This window comes from Pleurodeles waltl, chromosome 6 (assembly GCF_031143425.1).
Source record: "Pleurodeles waltl isolate 20211129_DDA chromosome 6, aPleWal1.hap1.20221129, whole genome shotgun sequence".
NCBI classification, from domain to species: domain Eukaryota; kingdom Metazoa; phylum Chordata; class Amphibia; order Caudata; family Salamandridae; genus Pleurodeles; species Pleurodeles waltl.
The window spans coordinates 1500623159-1500643768 of record NC_090445.1 but is presented as its reverse complement, the minus strand read 5'-3'; positions in this window follow the sequence as shown (position 1 = coordinate 1500643768).

Here is a 20610-nt window from a genome sequence, read left to right as displayed (position 1 = left end):
CCATTACATCTGCTAGACTGTTCTGGTTGCGGGGATATATAGGGCTTGTAGGTTCATCAAGAACCCTAGGTACCCAGAGCCAATAAATGAGGTGCACCCTGCAGTGGGTTTTCATTCTATACCGGGTATACAGCAATTCATTTGCTGAAATATAAAGAGTGAAAAACAGCTACCAAGAAAACCTTTGTATTTCCAAAATGGGCACAAGATAAGGTGTTGAGGAGCAGTGGTTATTTGCACATCTCTGAATTCCGGGGTGCCCATACTAGCATGTGAATTACAGGGCATTTCTCAAATAGACGTCTTTTTTACACACTCTCTTATATTTGGAAGGAAAAAATGTAGAGAAAGACAAGGGGCAATAACACTTATTTTGCTACTCTATGTTCCCCCAAGTCCCTGATAAAAATGATATCTTACTTGTGTGGATAGGCCTAGCACCTGCAACAGGAAATTCCCCAAAACACAACGTGGACACATCCCATTTTTTGACAGAAAACAGAGGTATTTTTTGCAAAGTGCCTACCTGTAGATTTTGGCCTCTAGCTTAGCCAGCACCTAGGGAAACCTACCAAACCTGTGCATTTTTAAAAACTAGAGACCTAGGGGAATCCAAGATGGGGTGACTTGTGGGGCTCTGACCAGGTTCTGTTACCCAGAATCCTTTGCAAACCTCAAAAAGAGGCTAAAAAAAACACTTTTCCACACATTTCGGTGACAGAAAGTTCTGGAATCTGAGATGAACCACAACTTTCCTTCCACCCAGCGTTCCCCCAAGTCTCCCGATAAAAATGACTTGTGAGTGTAGGCCTAGCGCCCGCAACAGGAAATGCCACAAGACACAACGTGGACATATCAAATTTTTTCACAGAAAACAGAGGTGTTTTTTACAATGTGCCTACCTGTGAATTTTGGCCTCTAGTTCAGCCGGCACCTGGGAAAACCTAGTAAACCAGCGCATTTTTGAAAACAAGACACCTAGGGGAATCCAAGATGGGGTGACTTGTGTGGCTCTGACCAGGTTCTGTTACCCAGAATCCTTTGCAAACCTCACAATTTGACCAAAAAAACACTTTTTCCTCTCATTTCGGTGACAGAAAGTTCTGGAATCTGAGAGGAGCCACAAATTTCCTTCCACCCAGCGTTCCCCCAAGTCTCCCGATAAAAATGGTATCTCACTTGTGTGGGTAGGCCTAGCGCCCACAAAAGGAAATGGCCCAAAACACAACGTGGACACATTAAAATGATCAAATACAAAACTACCTGTTTTTGCAGGGGGGCGCCTAAGTTTTTGGTCCTGGGCTCAGCAGCCTTCTAGGGAAACCTACCAAACCCAGACATTTCTGAAAACTAGACACCCGAGGGAGTCCAGTGAGGAGTGACTTGCGTGGATCCCTCAATGTTTTCTAACCCAGAATCCTCAGCAAACCTCAAATTTAGCTACAAAATCACATTTTTCCCACATTTCTGTGTGGGATCACCGCACTGGGACACATTTCATACCACTCAATGTTCCCCTCAGTCTCCCAGTAAAAATGATACCTCATTTGTGTAGGTGGGCCAAGTGCTTGTGAAAGGGAAGAACCAAAAACATGTTGATATTGAGGGGGAGAAAGGGGGTCCAAAAAGGCAGTTTGCAAAAAAAATATTTTTTAGGCTGACAAGTGCAGCCGAATTTTTATCGGCATAGATGAGACAATGCTGGAGGGTAGGAATTTTGTGGATTTCTGCAGATTCTGGAAGGTTCCATCTCAAAAACGTGGGAAATATGTGTGATTTCCAGCAAAGTTGGACGTTTGCAGGGGATTGTGGGTACAAAAATGTTGCGGGGTGTATGTGAAACACACCAGTCTGGAATCACCCAGATGTTTAGTTTTCAGATGTGTCTAGGTCTTGTGGATTTTTCTACATGGTAGAGTCCCAAAGTCCTTAAAGTGCAGCCCTCACCATTCCAAGTGGGACAATTTGAGAGTAAGCCAAGTTCTCATGGCCCAAATGTAAAACTAAAACCCAAAATAATGAAATGCCTTTTTGCTTGCTGTGGGATAAGATGTTTTAGAGTGCGGGGGAGAGCTGAAAGACTGTTACCCCCTACAGTTGAGGTGGGGGCGTAACCAGGCCCATACTGGTTGGTAGCCACCAACCCAATATTTTTTTTTATTTTTTTTAATTCCCTGACATCTAGTAGACTTTCTGCCCCGGGGTGTGGATCAGATATGGCCAACAGTAATGTGCTCCCATGGGGAGCGACCCTTACCCAAGGGGCTACCTCCCTAAAGAAAACACATGCATACACACACAACAATCCCTGCTGCCTAACTGGTTTCTGCCCCCATGGACGGAGATTGGCCTAACAAAAATTAGCCGATCTGCCCCCAAGGGGGGCAGAAATGGTCTAAATACAATTTGCCACCCAGAAGAGCGACCCTTGCCTAAAGAGTCGCTCACCCTTTTCTCTAAAAAAACACACAAGCAAAAAAAAACACACAAAAAAAATTAGCCCTGGTGCCAAGAGGTTTCTGCCCCCCTGAGGGCAGATTGGCCTAATAACAATAGGCCAACCTGCCCCGGGGGGGCAGAAATGGCCTAAAATAAATTTGCCCCCCAACCCCCCCCCCGGAGCGACCCTTGTCTACGGGGTCGCTTCCCTTGCATGACATTGGCGCAAAAAAAAAATCCCAGTGCCTAGTTGTTTCTGCCACCTTGGGGGCAGATTGACCGAAAATCAGCAGAAATGGTCGAAATACAATTTTCCCCCCAGGGGAGCGACCCTTGCCTAATGGATCGCTCCCCATCTCTAAAAAAACAAACAACCAAAAAAAAACCACAAAAAAATTAGCCCTGGCGCCTAGAGGTTTCTGCCCCCCCGGGGGCAGATCGGCCCAATAACAATAGGCCGAAATGGGCTAAAATAAATTTGCCCCCCCAACCCCTCCGGGGAGCGACCCTTGCCTACGGGGTCACTCCCCTTGCGTGACATTGGCACAAAAAAAAAGATCCCCGGTGCCTAGTGGTCTCTGCCCCCTGGGGCAGATAGACCTAAAATTGTCCGATCTGCCCACAAAGGCTGCAAAAAGGGCCGAAATACAATTTGCCCCTCCAGGGGAGCGACCCTTGCCTAAGGGGTCGCTCACCATCTGTAAAACAACAACAAACAAACAAAATCCCCAGTGTCCAGTGGTTTCTGCCCCCCTTGGGGGCAGATCGGCCTAATTGAAATAGGCTGATCTGCCCCCCAGGGAGGCAGAAATGGCCTAAAATAAATTCCCCCCCCAGGGGAAAGACCCTTGCCTAAGGGGTCGCTCCCCTTGTGTGAAATTCACAAAGAAAAAAAAAACTCCCTGGTGTCTAGTGGTTTCTGTCCCCCTTGGGGGCAGATTGCCCTCATAAAAATAGGCCAATCTGCCCCGAAGGGGGGCAGAAATGGCCTAAATATAATTTGCCCCCTAGGGGCGTGACCCCTGCCTAAGGGGTCGCTCCCCACCTCTAAAAACAAAAACAAAACAAAACAAAAAGATCCCCGGTGCCTAGAGGTAAATGCCCCCCCTGGGAGCGATCCTTGCTCAAGGGGTCGCTCCCCTCATGCCAGTTTCCTTTTCTAAAATAAATCCCTGGTGTCTAGTGGGCATTTCAAAAGCCGGATTGCTTTACAATCCGAATTTGAAACGCTCAGAGAGACTTCAAAGGAAAGGAAATTCATTTCCTTCCCTTTGAAGCCTCTCCGGCCTCCTCCACGTGATCGGAAGAGAAATGCTTCGCATTTCTCTTCCGATCGCGCTAGAAGCTGAGCTGAGCTGAGCTGAGTTTATTATCTTTTTATTGTAAAAGGTTTGCAGAGGGCGACGCTCTTTGGCCATAGCTTAGCACAGCCGCAAATGCTCAGGCACACCCCTGACTGTCGAAGTACATCAAGATACAAGCAACACGTGCATAGGTAGTATCCTTGTGATTTCAGAAGCCTATTAAAGTGCCCAAATGCCCACTCCAATATCTGCATGTGCCAATTTAGTCCCCAATTCAAACTGCAGCTACATGATGTATAAGTAGCACTTCAACTTCCCACTGTAGTTTCCCTGTAGGAAATGCCTCTTTTTACATGATCGACCCATTTATTTGTACTGGTGCTGCTATTTTTTGACTGTGTGCACTGGCACTCTTCTAAACAGGCCCTAGGGCAAGTTCAGTAACCTCTAAAACATGTCAAATTTTGCTATAATCCTAATTGGCAAACTGACCTCACCTACAAGTCCTTGGTACATGGTACAAAGTGTACTTAGGGCTTGTAAATTAAATGCCAGTAGTAGACTGCAATACCCATTGCACCCCCCACTAAAGAGATAAAGCAAATATGACTGCAGGCCAACCATTGTAGTCCGCTATGCCGTGCAGTTTTAATACTGCATGTACAACCTATCAAACTAACCCTTGCAATAGGCCTACTCCTTCCCTCTGAATGTTATTGTCACACCAGAATAGGCATTGATGACAATAAAACAGGGTGCTTCGTGTTTAAAAGTAGGAAATGTAAACGTTGGAAACGTTCTTACAAAGGAAAGGCTCTGAAAGCTATTTTCACTGTAGTAGGGTTGGCTGTTCCATAGGAAAGCACTGGAATACAATATTCAGGGGCTGTTTTAAGAAACTTGCAGCTGCATCCAATGCGGCACCACTTTTCTTGCGCCCCTTGCAGCCCCCTAATGCCACCATGTGTGCGCTGTATTTAAGATACGGTGCACCATGGAAGTAGTTAGGGAACTAGCATCAAAATTTTGACACTAGTTTGGTGCTTTGCAGGATTAGCGCCAAAAATGTTATCGCTAATCCTGCAAAGCACATTGAGGCCCATTTTAGATAATGGTGTGTCTCCTTTTAATGCTTGATCTGTGCAGGCATTAAATATGCTGCAGGAAATGGGCCAAACAATAGGTTTCTGTGTGCCATTTTTTCACCCCCTTTAACGGGGGAACGCCTCCCTTGCATATATTAGGCCTGGAGCAGGCATAATGTGGTGCATGGGGTTACAATTAGTGCAGGATTTGTGAGGATTATTTTTTTAGTTTTGGATTTCTTTTGTTATTCTGTGTGCAGCTTGGGACAGCGTTAGCTAATATATTGTGATTGTGGTGCATAGGTCATTGTTTCTAGTGCCTAATTTGAGCTAGTGATTTATGGTGGGCACCTTTACTTATTTTTTGGTACTGGCAATTAATTTTCCTCTGCAGACATCTCTTGAGAGCAGTTGCAGCTGGCGACTAGGCAAGGTGGTGGGGTGGGGGAATAGAACAAAAATAAAAAAATAGTTAAAGAAAATGAACTTACCTTAAGCTCACCACCAGACTGCCGCTCTCTGCCGCACTCAAGGCACAGGCTCCCAAACTGCCCTGCACCAATCCTGATGCTCACAGCAGCAATATGATTGGCTGGAGCACCCTGTCTGGGTGCTCCAAGGCAAACTGGGAGCCAGGACCTGCTGTCTCCAACCTGGCCACACAGTGCCAGGTTGGAGAAAGCCCTGTGTGCCCGAGACGGCTGGCCAAACATACATGCACACTGAGGTGCTCTGTGCACTCCCCTCCAAAGCTGTCATCCCCCCATGGCCCTGACCTTTAACAATAAAACAATAATGAGTATTGTTCATATTTAGTTTCATTTCTAAAGGTTTGCAGCTGCTGCTGGTGGGGGGGGATCATCCTCTGCCATAGCGGAAGAGCCGTGCTTGCTCAAGAGAAAGAGAGGGGAAACAAACAAAATAGAGAGAAGGAGGAAGAAAAAGATGGAAAACTTGTTGCAAAGAGAAAAAGCCAGAACTTGAAAGAGTGTGATAAAGTGGCGGGGAGTGTCTGGCAGTGAGCTAAAGAGACCTGAGTAGTGGTGTAATGTAAACTGATGAGCCTCCCTGCAGAATGTGATGAGGAGCACCTGAGTCCCCATATCTGACATATATTCATTGTCCTACGACCGGATGGGGCCCCTCTTCAAGGGTTGGGGGGCCTCTGCACCTCAGGGGCTTCAAAGGCCTGTGTAATGCCCCTGAGGCTGAGGTGGACTCAGGGCTACGCAGCCTTACTAAACAGCACCAGCTGAAGGTGTCGGGGCAGCGCTATGGGGACTGGCACTCATTATTTTGCAAATGAAGAACTGTGCATTTCATATACAGAAAACATAGGACCTCATTTCCGAGGCTCTAGCGACATTTTGTTGACACTCCGGTGACGCAGTATCTAGCCCATATTTACAAGGCCATGCAAAGCCACCTTGCGTTGCTTTTCACGGCCTTGTAAATATGGGGGTGTTGTTCTATTGTGTTGCTTGGGGTGTTCCTACGCAACACCAAAGGAACCCAAAGGAATCTGACACATTCCCAGGTTTAAAATTCTGGGAATGAATCAGATTTCTATGTCACCTCGGGGGTGGCGTAAGAATGACCCAACCGGGAGAAACATCTTTATTTCTCCCAGATTTTACCTCTTTTTATGTGTGCTGAATTCTACAGCAAACTTAGAAAGAGAAAAATACCTCTTGTGATTGTTTTTTGCAGGAAGGCGTTCCTTCCTGCACAAAAATGATCATCCCAACAATGCAGGCATCCTATCACCATGGTGCAAGGGGGCCTATGTTGGTGCTAGTCAGCAATTTGGGCACCCGTTCAGGGAGAGAGGACAGAAATGTGTTGTATCTCATAGATATGGCTCATTTCTGCCCTTTTCCTGTGCTGCAGGGCAGCCGCCCTGCACCACAGGTCTCATAAATGATGCGCACAGTGTGTGTGCCCGTTGTTTATGTCACTTGAAAGGATGCTAGTGGAGTCAGGGTTGCCTATAGCACTAGAAGGATCATTCTGCCCTTGTTTGCATGTTCATCTGCAGCCTACATTGGCAGCTGCAACTTCAGTTGGGTTGAATTAAAAGAATGCAAGCAGCATATTAGCCTGCTCTTAACTAGTTGCAATCAAACCCTAATTCACACTAAACGCTTAAAAGAAGATAAAATAAGTGGTATGGGCACTGGGTGGAAGATATTAATAATAGTGCATGGTCCAAATCATTATGACAATAAAGATGTGAGCCGTTTACCTGATAGTTCAGGAGCCAGTCCCTTCTGCATACATATCACTTTTTGGAGGATCGGATTACTCAGCATTTTAAAATGATTGACTGTTAAAAGGAATAAGGGTAATTTTTAATATTCAATTTTGTGAAAATTGGTTTATGAAGTATTTCAAATATAGAGAAACACAGTAAGGAGAGCAAATTCTTCTTAAATGGAAGAGGCTTCCTCAGGACACATTTTTGGACCCAGTTTTCGGTCCTTCTCTTCTAGTGTTTAAGATGTACAGAAAAGATGTCTCATATGTGCAGAATGAGAAGACGGGGAAGCACAGACAGAAACAGAAAAACCTTCCTCTTTCTCCATCTAGAGGGGTGAAGTAATGTATTTCAAGAAGAACAATTGTTTTAGAAAATGGTCATACCATTATCAAAACATCTTTGAAAACAAATAAAAATGAAGTACAAATTGATTTCCAAGACTTTTCAGAAGCAACAGAAGGATAAAAGAAGATATATTTCTCCAAAATGGCTGATTCATAGCAGATAACTTGTATTTCTTGCCATCTATTTCTTATTCCTGGTCCTCACTAAATTGTGATGAGGATATAGATGATATGTATTTGGGAAACCTAGAAGAAATACACCCACAAAGAAATAATTAAAGGGCTTCATTTCCTATATATCTGCTATCCTTCAGCTTTCTTTGAATGATGAGCAGCCTTCAACTAGTGGGGATTGGATTGCTTAAGACAATTAAAGAAGCCATTGGTTGTAAAGATCAAAATTATTGCTGGAACTCAAAGTCCTCTCATGAGGAAATGAAGAGATCCAGAGACAACATTGTACCAGGGTTTATGGGAAGATTGGTTCCATTGGAGATGGGTGAAATGGAACTTCTTTAGAAAAAAGTAGTGGATCCTTGCACGCAAATCTGACTAAATTACCTTGTGTTTAACACCCTTGTAGCTTGGAACAAAAGCAGCCAGCTTTAACTTTGAGGAACTGTGTTAAGTATTTATGCAGCACTCAAACAGTAATAAAGTAAAAACACAATACAAGAAAATGTACACACAAATTCAGAACAACTCAGTGACTGTTAATAAATTAATTTACACAAAAATGAATTAAATCCAATTAATCAAAATGAATATATGATTTATTAAAGTCCTTAATGAAATCTAGTATCGGAAAGATCAAAATGTATCTGGTTGCGAAAGATCAGGGTAAAGTCAAAAGTTAAAGCCAATCACGATGCAGTGTGGTTTGGCTCAATTTGGTGGATTGGGACCGGTCTTAGCTAACCTTTGGACTTAGAAGAAATGTTAAAGAAAAGTCCAGGAGAAGATCCTCTCTCCTTCAAGCAGCAAATCAGACGTCAAACAGCAGGGTAGTTATCTGGTAGTAGCAGGGCAGTCCTTAGGGGTACAAGGCAGTCCTTCTGAAGTCACCCACCGATCCAAGAATGTACTGAAGAGGGAGCTCAGGAGGTCAAATATATATTTCTGGTGCCAGCCTTTGATGAGAGGTGACATCCTGGTTCCCTCAATATCTATGTGAGAAAACAGGGCTGATTGCAGAGGGCCCCTAACTTTTTGCCCCCAATTTTCACTTTTGCTGGTGTTTTCCTGCCTCTAAATGTGTCCTGGGTACTACGAACCAGTCCCAGGTCCTGTTCTCTGTGTAATTACAATTGCCTATGTCAACCTACCAATAAGTCACTAGTATATGGTAGGGCATGTAGGTTTAGGGACCCCAGCATAGGTGGTGCACCGTAGGTGCACTGCTGAGGTACCCAGGGTCATTTTAAAGGCAGGCCTGCCTTGCTGGCTGTTTTTAGATTAAAGTTAGATGCAAATTCGACTTTGGAAATAAACATGCTTAAACTACTTTATTTTTACATATAAGTCACACCTAAGGTGTGCCCTAAGTGCCCTTAGTGTTAAATGCCATGTAACTATAAGCAGGGACCTTACAAAAATTGTTTTATAAGCCCTGGTGAGGTAAAATAGCCAAATTTGTTTTTCCCTCACTGTAGTGAATAGGCTCCATAGGCTAAAATAGGGGGACTTTATTTTAATTATTAAAGTCTCCAAAGGAGTAACATTTGGCATGTTTGGTCTCAAATTAATTGCTATAATAAATCTCACAACTTGCCACTGTTGGATTTAACATAACTGGTTCAGAGAAAGAGTTTTAAAACTCCACTTAAAAGTTCCCAACTTCAGCTCTGTAGTGCCGTTCTCTGATTGGCCAGCCTCTGGCATCCTGGGCAGGCTGCCTTGATGAGGTGTGAATTGGCCTAGTCTGAACACAAAGGAAGTGCCTGGGAGAGGAGATCTGCCTCACCAGATGGTGAAAGAGGATGGGGGAGAGCAGCCAAACTGGTCTTCAAAGGAGGGAAGGACATTTGGAGCAGCTCAGGACCTCCCCATTTCCTGCAACCCCAGATGCTCCCTTGATTAGAGGAGAGAGCAGGAGATGGGTGTGTTGTGGATTTTTAGCAATACCAGTGGGTGAGGTCAGTCAGATCTACCCTCCAAAATTCGGTTTCAGGAATGTTGGATTTTGAAAGAATGTTGCTCCCTGGGATTGATTTTTGCCACACTTCCCAGGAAGTGGTTACCCAAGAAGTAGTGGCCTGCCTGTGATTGGACAGCTCACATCCCCTCCTTTTCACCTCAGGGAGCAAGGATACATATGGCAGAGCTGCAGCCACACCTAAGATCCCTACAAGAAACAATCTAAGAAAAAGAAGAACTGCCCTGCTGGGCGCCTAACCTGCACCTTGTCACTGCACTCCGAAGGACTGCACCAGCTGCACACTTGAGCTTCATCACAGAAAGGGCTTTGCCTAGCTTCAACTGGTTCAAGAAGGTACTCCCTACTTGTTACAGATGTAAATTAGCTAACTAGAGTCCCCTGCATCAAATCCTGAAGAAACTGTGCAGCTGACCACTGTCCAGGGGTCATTTTGGAGTTCGGGCCAGGTGCATTCTGGGAGTTGGAATCCTAGCCCTTAAGGAGCAACGCAGAGCTCCTGAACCCGTTGGGTGGGCTGAGGACTCCTAAAAGACTTTCAAAGACCTTCTGGAAGAAGATCCAGAAGTTTGAAAAAGATTGGAGTAAAAAGCTCCAAAAAGGGACAGACCCGCTGTCGTGAGTCAAGCCGGCTTACATCAACCACGACCCGGCCTGACTTGCAGATTCATCCCACTGAAAAGCTCCGGAGCCCCAGACTCTCCAAGATTTACCAGAGGCTCCTGAAAAGGCAATCCAACGACATTGACTCGAAATTGGCTTCCTGTGAAGGGTTGCCCAACATGGGAGAGAAAAGGCTCCTAAAAAGTGACAATGTCAGAACATAAAAAGTTGACTGGGACTTCCCATGTGGCGTATCCGAGGAGGGCTCTAGGGACGTCGGATCAAGATTCAGCTTTGGCCCGGAAGAAGATTTCCTTCCGGGCAAATTGTTCAAGTCCAAGGTAGAATTAATCACCGAGGTCTCCGCACATCTGAAGAGGGCTCCCTCAGGGGAGGTTGGATTGGTGACTTTGTCCCGCTAAAGAAAATCTTCAAGAAAAAGAACAAGTCCAAAGGTAAACTTTTGACCAAGGCCTTCCACTTGCTGTAGTTGAGCAGAGCTTCATTGCAGTTGGCCTTAAACTTTGACTTTGTCCCGGTCAAGGTGCTACCAGAAATCCCAAGTAGCGCTTATATATATATATATATATATATATATATATATATATATATATATATGTATATATAAATATATATATATATATAAAACATTGCAAAATGAAGAAAACTGAGGATATTTCAAAATGAAGAAAACTGAGGATATCTTGATTCAAGCCCAGTGGCATGCCTGAAGCTGAAATGGATTTTGCCCTTTTTAAAATAATTTTACATCCAGTATTCACTTCAATAAAAGTGTAAATTTTTAAAATAAGATATCCTGTTGGTTGGAGTGGAGATGTTGTGCCAGGAGGTCCGTGAACTAAACATATACATACATGAATATATATATATACATATATATATATATATATATATATGCAAAAAAGAATAGAGAACTCTGAGTAGTTCCCAAGTTTAGGTGGAGAGCTCTCCACCTAAACTTGGGAACTACCCAGAGTTCGCTATTCTTTTTTGCATAATTTATGCGTCACTCTAACCCTGAAAGGGATTTGTTTTGTATATATATATATATATATATACCCACTATCATGCAATTTCAAATAAAACTACATGGAATGGTGAAGTATCCTTAAGAGGAGTTATTTGTTTGGGTAGGAAACCACACAGAATTCCCAATTCTATGCAAATTTCAGGTACACATGTGTACACTTACCACTTGAGCAGGGGCCCGTGCAGGTGGTGGGTTGTGAGGGAGTTGACTGGAGGGAAATCAAAGATTTTTGGTTTTAGCAATGGATGCACTGTATGTTATCCCCTGTTAAAAACAGAGAAGTGGCATAAGACTTGGCTGTTACTTCAAAGTCTCATGCGATTTTTCCTGTTGGAAAAATCAAGTTGTCTTCTACACCTGATAAATCTGCTGAGGAAAAGCCTAACCATTACTAAACAGGGTGAACAAAATTATTGCACACAAGCATGCATTAATTTCGTTCAGACTAACTTGTAATCAGGCGCTTTGTAGTGAGTATTTCCCATTTTCCATCCACTTTCCCTTGTCCCTCCCTCATTTACTACTGAAATGTACACCTATGTGTGCAGGGATCTCTGCACAGAAAAGATAGGAGAGAAGAAGCCAGCAGTCTCTGTAAGTATGTAAACAGCATTTTATAATAGCTGAGCAGAACTACAAAATACTTAATGTGAATAGGCATCACAGTTTCTTCTATGCAGTGTGCGTATTGCAAGATTACCCATCCCTCTTTCGTTTTCACTTCACTCGTGATTCTGCGCTGGGTCGACACATCCAAAAAACCTTGAGTGGTCCACTCACTTTGGCAGAGCTGGACAAACCATTGCTCCAAAGTAACATCACTACTTTGGCCATATTTAATTTTTGTGAGCATTATTCACCGAATACAAAGTTCTTAAGTGTAGTACGTTTCTAACATTAGTGAATACTGATTCCTCTAGTAAGTAATATGCCCCTCTATTGTAGCCTATAGGAAATAGTTACACCTCAAATCAAGCAGGTGAGCAGCCAAAATGACAGAGCATTTTAAGAGGCCTTCAAATACAGTTAAGAATAGTTTAACATCTACAGCAATTAATTAACATTCAAATGATTCAGTGCTTCTCTTGCCGTCAGGGAATACAAACAGTTCAAGTAAAGAGATAATAGTATTGCATATGCATAAGGCTCATTTGCATGCAATTGAACTGTGACTGACTTGTAGTTCATTTGATGGGACAATTCAATCAGCTAGTTCGACATCTCTGATTTCCTTAAAGGGCACGGGTACCTCTGGCATACTTGCAAAGTAAATAGCCACACTTCAGTTTTCCTTTCTTTCCAGTTGTTCACTTGGAATCTGCAGGATTCACACCAAAGGGATCGGACGTCGTCTTTGTAAGTATTGACTAGGTTTCTTTAAAGAGAATGTTTCTTTCGATTTCCATTCAATAGGTTCTATATGCGTCCGATATCTATGTTTATAACATTTATAGGTCTGTGTGCCTAAGCGCTCTAGCCTGTTGTAGTCTGTTTGTGGGTATTTAACCACGCCCACTCATGCTATTCATTCTTTGTTGTGCTTGTTTTAAATGCTTCATTTTTATTGGTGCATTTTGTGAAAGGTCCCTCCTTTGTTTGCTGAGTTCCCTCCCAAGCGATTTATTTAAATGAACATTTTTGTTGGCCATCACACGTCCTCCTGTTACAGAGTGTGATGGCTCGTCCTTTGATTTCAGCTTGCCTTTTATCCCAGCTGTGATTCTTTCTAGACATTCATGCAGGGAGCCAATAACTCATGGCAGCCGTGTCACTTTGAATTGACTTGCTTATGTTAACTGTTTTACTTTTTATTTTCAATTTATGTGGCCACTAAAAGTCCAGTTAGAAATTTACAATGCTAGTAGCTCTAACTCGAGCAAACGCAAGACCCATTTCATTACAAATGCTTGTTCTTTATGTGACCTTTGTGCTGAAGCGCCCAGAGACACTGCCATTGGCAGTGATGTTGTCTCACCAACGTACTCAGTGGATCTCAGCCCTACAGCTAAATTAGATTTCATTTGAAAAACGTGGGAGTATATTTTAACAATTACCACTGGATATATTTTGTTACATTTCAGCAATGTTCACAGATGTATGAAAGAGCAGGGGCTTAGCTTGGTCAGTAAGATTAGGGGGTGTGACCTTCATATTTCTCAACAATCACACTGGCATGTTAAAATACATTATATGATGAAGGGGCTCACATAGAGGGCCTGAAGGGGCAGTAAAAAGAGAGGGTACTAAGTGAGAGAAAGCACAATATTTTGTAAAGTAACCAACATTTTTGGAGTCTTTCCCAACACACAGAGGGAGAAATGTGTGTGTGTTTTTGTATGTGTATGTTAGATTTCCGACAGACACCGCCCCACTGAAAGCACCTGTATCAAACTATTTATGACAAAATTATTAGGGGGGTGTAACACCCTTAACAAACACCCCTGAAGCTACGCCCCTGTGAAAAAGAGGAGCATGTTGCTCTGTGAGCTGTAACTAAATTGTCAATGTAAGCCAAATCATATAAAGTGCAAATTGGCCAAAAGTTGAACCTGTGGCATTTTACCACTTAAACACTGCTAAATGGTTGTTTTTTTAACAGACTGCTGGAAATGGGGCAGTATTTACAAACAAATCTAAAGCAAACAGCAGAATACAAAGCACAGAATGCAGTGATCAACAAAGCAACACAGAACAACACAGGGCACAACAAACCAAAACAACTAAAACACAACATAACCCCATCACAGTGCAATAATGGAGCACAAAACACAATTGCAGAAAAATAAATCACCACCCACACCAAGTGCATCAGAACGCACATGCACACACATTCTTGTCACATCTCACCAGCTCCAGAATCCTGTTTTCATAATAGGGTGATAAAAGTTATTTCCACTAAGATCTTCCTTATTTATCACCAAAGATTTGAAATAGCAGCAGTCGAAAATGTTTTGTGACCTGGTTCTATAGAAAAGTAATGTAAAAAGACATGAAGGGTTTGTTTATATTTTCAACTTAACTATTTGATTACATGTTTCGATAGATGTGGAATCTAGTTTCTCACTCTATCTGATTGGATACAGTTTCTATACTTAAAGAACATAACCAATACTGCATTTGAAAATGTGAATATGCGTACACAGGTTGCTCTACTTTATTTTTAGTGAAACCTGCTAAATCATTTAGATTTAGAGTTTTCGTGTACATTTTAAACGAACCATTCAGTGAGCAATATCTCTAAAGCAAAGTAGACATCATTAAATAAAGCAACATTATATAACGCCTATATTTGACAATTGGTTGCAATGAGAAGTAGAGTAAAGATAATAGATTTTTTGTATTCCCCTTTAATCAGTCAATTGTAAAAAAAAGTTGAAAACAATCCCTTTGACACTAAGGGGTGCATTTATAGGCCCCTAGCGCCACAAGAGCGTCACTTTTTGTGCACCGTATTTACAAGGTGGCGATAAGTCACCTTGTAAATACAGCCCCTTCCCATGCAGCACTGTGCGTGGAAAGGGAGTACAATACCCATTCCATTTTGACGATGCCTCAGATTTATGAAATTTCATAAACCTGAGGCAGCGCCAAAATCTAGCGCCATCCCGAGGGGTGGCATTAGTTGGGCATAACATGGAGAAATACTTTTATTCCTCCTTGGTTTTTTTTTTCAATGTGTGCTGCATTCTGCAGCTCTAATAGACAGAGCAAAATGACAGAAATTATTGTTTGTATCCGGGAAGGTGTCCCTTCCTGCACATAAACAATCATTTGAAAATTATGCTTTGGTACTTCTGTGTGTGCTGCATTTTGCAGCACACATAGAAGGGTCAAAGCAACATTAGTGATTGTTTATGTGAGGTAAGGGACACCTTCTAGCACATAAACAATCACACCCTTCGATGCAGACATCCTTGCACGATGGTGAAGGATGCCTGCGTTGGCGCTGGCAGCTGAGTTTAGCTCCAGCACAGAGGACAACACAGGGGTGCGCCATATTTTCCTAAATACGGCACATCCCTGCGTTTCTAAAGTGATGCAGCACGTGCTGCCAATTTTGGCACAACACTGTGTTGGACCACTTTTCCATAAATCTGGCCCTAAATGTAATACATCTTTCAGATTCAGACTCTAATAATCAGGTTTTAACTAAGAAATATCTTATGACTTGTAAACATATTATATCACCATACACTAAATCACGGGCATCAAGAGAGTAAAAGATCAGGAGCGCTGTGTACGTGTTCTCCCCTAGCCCAACAGTATATCTCTATCGCCAGATTTGTGCCACCACGTTCACTGCTCTTACTCGTGTGCTAATTTTGCACAATACAGAGCATACTCACACATAAGAACAGAGGATGTCAGGTGCAGGCATCACCGCCTTCAATCAACAGCTACCAGGAAGTAGTGTAAACCTGACCCACCATACTCATGCACTTCCACCCACACCCACAGCCAAACTGATTCACACTAGGAAACTATATGCACCCACAGGCATCATCATTGCCATTTGCTGCATTTGTTTCACACTATACGTTTAAAATGCATTTTGACACACCACACCAACAGCAAGGGATACCTGAGTAGCAAGACACCAAACACCTACACCAATCTCCTCCAACATCCATTGGAAACCTTACCCACTGGCACCAGCCAGTACATGAACACATTTTTCCACTTTAGTCTGCATGTGGCTCAGGGAGGGGAAAGCACCAGCCATGATAAACAAGAAAGTCCCTTTCTTTAAACCCTGAACTCACTCTCCAGCACCAGGGAGTTGCATCTGGAACTATTTCAAGGGCTGGTTGTGAAATAGTTCTGTTGATTGCCCTTCAAGACTGTTTAAGGAAAGGGCAACAGTTCCAGTAGCCATGTGGAACCCTGAGTAGAATATCATATTTGAAAGGTGACAAATGTTTCCTTTTAAGGGACACAGCAAGAAGGAAAGCCCACAAAGGAGAACAACTGCATTTGGCAATCCATGTTCATCATGATAGAAGATGATGATAGAGTTGATGACAACAACAGGGAACCAAACTCCCTTTGACTTAAGGGAGGGGGAAGGTGCTAAATAGGATAAGAGGTTCAGAGTCAGATGACCCACGAGAGTGTTGATACAAAAACACTTTAAGAAAAACATCAAAAGTAATGTTAAACAAGAAAGCAGATGGAAGAGGAGAATTCTCAAGAAAAGATCCCATGTGCCGATAATACTCAAAGACAAATATGTGTAGCAAGGAGGGAAAAAGTACAATAAAAATTCAGGGAAGTAATATGTTGTGTCATGTCATACACACAAAAGGATAATGGGAGGAACGCTGGTAAGTACTCTAAACCACTGACAATTGCTCTAGGTCCATTCCAATCCATTGTCAGAACTGATTTGCATGGGGGGTGTCTATCTAGAGTAGAATAGTGGATGAAGAAAAATGGAATGGAATGCTACCCAGATAATGTCCTGCGCAGCCAAGGGAGACATGGGTCCCTGCTTCGCTGTGCCACTGGTTCCAAACTATATTTCACTCTCAAGGCTTAATAAGGCCAGAATATCTGGGATTCCTTGTATCATTTTTGCAGGGTCCTCTCTTGACAGTTCTGGACGGGCTGCTTCCATGAGAGGCAGGGTGTACGTCTAAAGTGACAGTTGGATGAAAAACGACGGGTTAGAATTTTACCCATAGTGATTTCTAATACTAAAGACTATTTGCAATCATTCTGCCCATCCCATTTTGTGTTTGAGACATATCTTGCCTGAAACTGGAACCTACCTACTTAATAGGAAGAGACTCTGTACTTTATATGACTAAAATCCACCTCCAACTAGGAACTCATGTCATCTGTGATACCACAAAAAATTTGATATGTTATGTTCCATGCACCACATGCAATGATGATGGTAAACTGAGGCCAACTGCGCTGCATGCTGTCTGCTGTTCGTATGCCTGGGTACTCTCTGGTACCGGAAGTACCAGGACAGCCCCAATGATGAGAAGGACCTGCTTCCAAAATAGCAAGATGTGCATCAAATCACTGGTAAGAAGTGCATAGGTGTGCGAAAACAGGGCTGATTGCAAAGGCCCCCTAACTTTTTGCCCCCATTTTCCACTTTTTGCTGATGTTTTCCTGACTCTGATGGTGACCTGGGTACTGCTAACCAGTCCCAGGGCCTGTGCTCTGTGTAAAATCAATATGCAAATTAGGCTAATTATAATTGGCTAAGTCAACCTACCTATAAGTCCCTAGTATATGGTAGGGCATGTAGGTTTAGGGACCCCAGCATAGGTAGTGGACCCATAGGTACACTGGTGAGGTGCCCAGTGTCCTTTTAAAGGCAGGCCTGCCTTACTGGCTGCTTTTAAACTAAAGTTATATGCAAATTCGACTTTGGAATTAAAAGTGCTTCCAAAGTCTTAAACTACCTTATTTGTACACATCTGTCACTCCTAATGTATGCTCTATATGCCCCTAGGGTTGGGTGCCATGTAACTATAAGCAGGGACCTTATGAAATAGTTTTATAAGCCCTGGTGAGCTGAAATAGCCAAATTTGTTTTTCTCTCCCTGTACTGAATGGCCTCTATGGGCTAAAATGGGGAGACTTTATTTTAAGTAATAAATCTCCCTTAAGTGTCAGATAACTTGCGTTTGGTAAAAAATTAATTGTTGTAATAAATCCCACAACTTACAATTGTTGGATTTAATATAATTAGTTCTGGTAAATAGTTTAAAAACTCTACTTGAAAGTTGCCAACTTTAGCTCTGTAGTGTCCTTCTCTGATTGTCCAGCCGCTGGCAGCCTGGCCAGGCTGCTTGATGAGGTGTGAAGAGGCCTGGGCTGAACACAAAGGATGTGCCTGGGGGAGGAGAAGGGCGGCTAAACTGGTCTTCAAGGCAGGGAAAGACATTTGGAGCAGCCCGGCATCTCCCTCGCATCCTGCAACCCCACACAATTAGGTGCCCTCTCGATTAGATTAGGAGAGGGCAGGAGAGGTGTGTGTTTAGGATTTTTAGCTACACCAGTGGGTGGGCTCAGCCAGATCTAACCTCCAAAAATCACTATCAGCCATGTTGGATATTTGAGGAATGTTGCTCCCTGGGATTGATTTTTGTCACACTTCCCAGGAAGTGGTCATCAAAGGGGGAAGGAGCCTGCCTGTGATTGGAAAACCATGACTCCCCTGTTTTTCACCCAGGAGCAAGGATAAATATGGCAGAGATGCACCTACACCTCGGATCCCTACAGGGAACAAGACAAGGAAGAAGAAGGACTCATCAGTGTTGTAATATGTGGACTAATTAGCTGTGCATGGCAAAGGCCCGATTTATAGTTATCTTTGGGTGCGAGTTACAGTTACTTAAAAGAACTCCAACTATAACTGCTGAAAATTCATAACCTAACTATAACCTGTAACCTTTGGACTTTTCAGTGAATTTCTATGGCTTTTTAATGTAAAGACATTTTAATTACTATACGTTACTCTAACCCCCATGGCGCACGGCCCTCGCAAGGCCTGGACTGCAGCCTGGCCTTGCAGCCAAGCCCTTATAACCACCCAACCCCACAGGGCCTGTCTCTGTCAGTGGATCTGTGAGTGGGTGTGTGAGTGAGAGGGTCTGAAAGTGTGTGTGTAAGTCTGAGTGGGTGTGAGGGGGTGCATGAGTGTCTGAGTGGGTTCATGAGTCTCTGAGTGCATATATGAGTGAATGAATTAGTGTATGAATGAATCTGTGTTTTTTCTTTCAAATATTTCAATATTTGCGAATATTTTGAGAAAATTCACAAATTGTCATGAATATTCCCCATGATGACATAAAATTATTTTAAACCCAGAATTTGACCCTAAAACACACCTATATCACATTCCTGGGGTCAGGGTACCTTCATCCTGACCCCTTATGCCACTTTCAATGTGGTTTTCACCCCTGGGGACCGTGTCCCATGAAATAGAATGGCAGCCACTACTTTGTGGTCAGTCGATTGCAACGCTTCTTTTCGCATGCATACTCATGAAAAATTCATTAATTTAGTGATTTATTCACGAAATATTCGCGGCCAGAGCCACACAAATATATTTTCCCTTAAATATCTAAAAAACTACTGAACAGATCTACACCAAATAATAAAAAGCATGATCTGCGTACCGAAAGCTAGATTTCTGCCAAATTTTGTGTAATTCTGTCAAGCGGTTTGTGCTGTAGACATTTCTAAAGGTCCTATTGAAATTAAATAGGAAACATAACTTTTTCATCCCCCCTTTTTCCTGTGACTCCGCTTGACGGATCACTCCTAAACTTTCTGTGTGCAACAAGAATCACCACAACCCCTTTTTCGGGAAAAGTTTGTGAAGATTCATTAAATGGTGCCAAAGATATAGGCAAGCTAAAAAAACACTTTTTCTATGGAATCATGTATTTATATATATAAATCACCTGGGTGCTAAGTATTACTAGTTAGAACTGATTTGCCAAAGCATAAATACATTCTAAGGCTTACACATTTATTTTAGTGGTGTTCTATGAAACAGTTTTTGGTAGATAACATTTCCAAATAGTCATGAAACTAGGCTCTGGTAAAAACAAAGTGTTGGTTAATGGGATATAACAAGTTGTGAAATACAAGGAACATAAAAACAGAGACTGAGCAGATTTACCTCCATCCAGTGTTTAAGACATGTAGAGGCATTCTACACAAGCACTTTCCTCTTTCACCTAACTGACTTATTGACCAATGTGTAGCGTATTATGTCACAATGTAATGACATCGCATCCTGATGTTGAAACAGTTTATTTATGTTTGCCAAAGTTCTTAGCACCTGATTTAGAGTTTGACAGACAGGTAACTCCGTCACAAACATGATAGAAACCATGTCCACCATATTACAATCTCATTGACAATAATATAATTGTAATACGGCGGGCAGGACATCTGTCACGTTTGTGACCAAGTAACCTATTTGCCAAACTCTAACAGGCCCTTAGTGTCTTACTAGGCAGATCTATGGTGGTCTATGTTTAGACATAACATTGTCATCTCCTCGTATCCTCATATAGGTGTATGGTCAATATATTTAACATATACCCTGATGTGTAAATACTGAAGACAATGGTCTATACAAAAACATGTACCACTTTTAAAAAGTTAGCAAAAGATAATAGAAAATAATCTTATAATAAAACCTCTACTACCATGATTGCAGTTAGAATTGCTTAACCAATTGTGCATTGTGGCTAGCAATGCATATTTTCCCAGTAACATGTTTTGACACTAAATATTATACCAGTTTGATTACAGTTTAAAGAGAATTTTGAGTTGTCATATTAAAAATTCTAATTAGATGCAAACTTATTATGCAGTCAGGATTTCAAA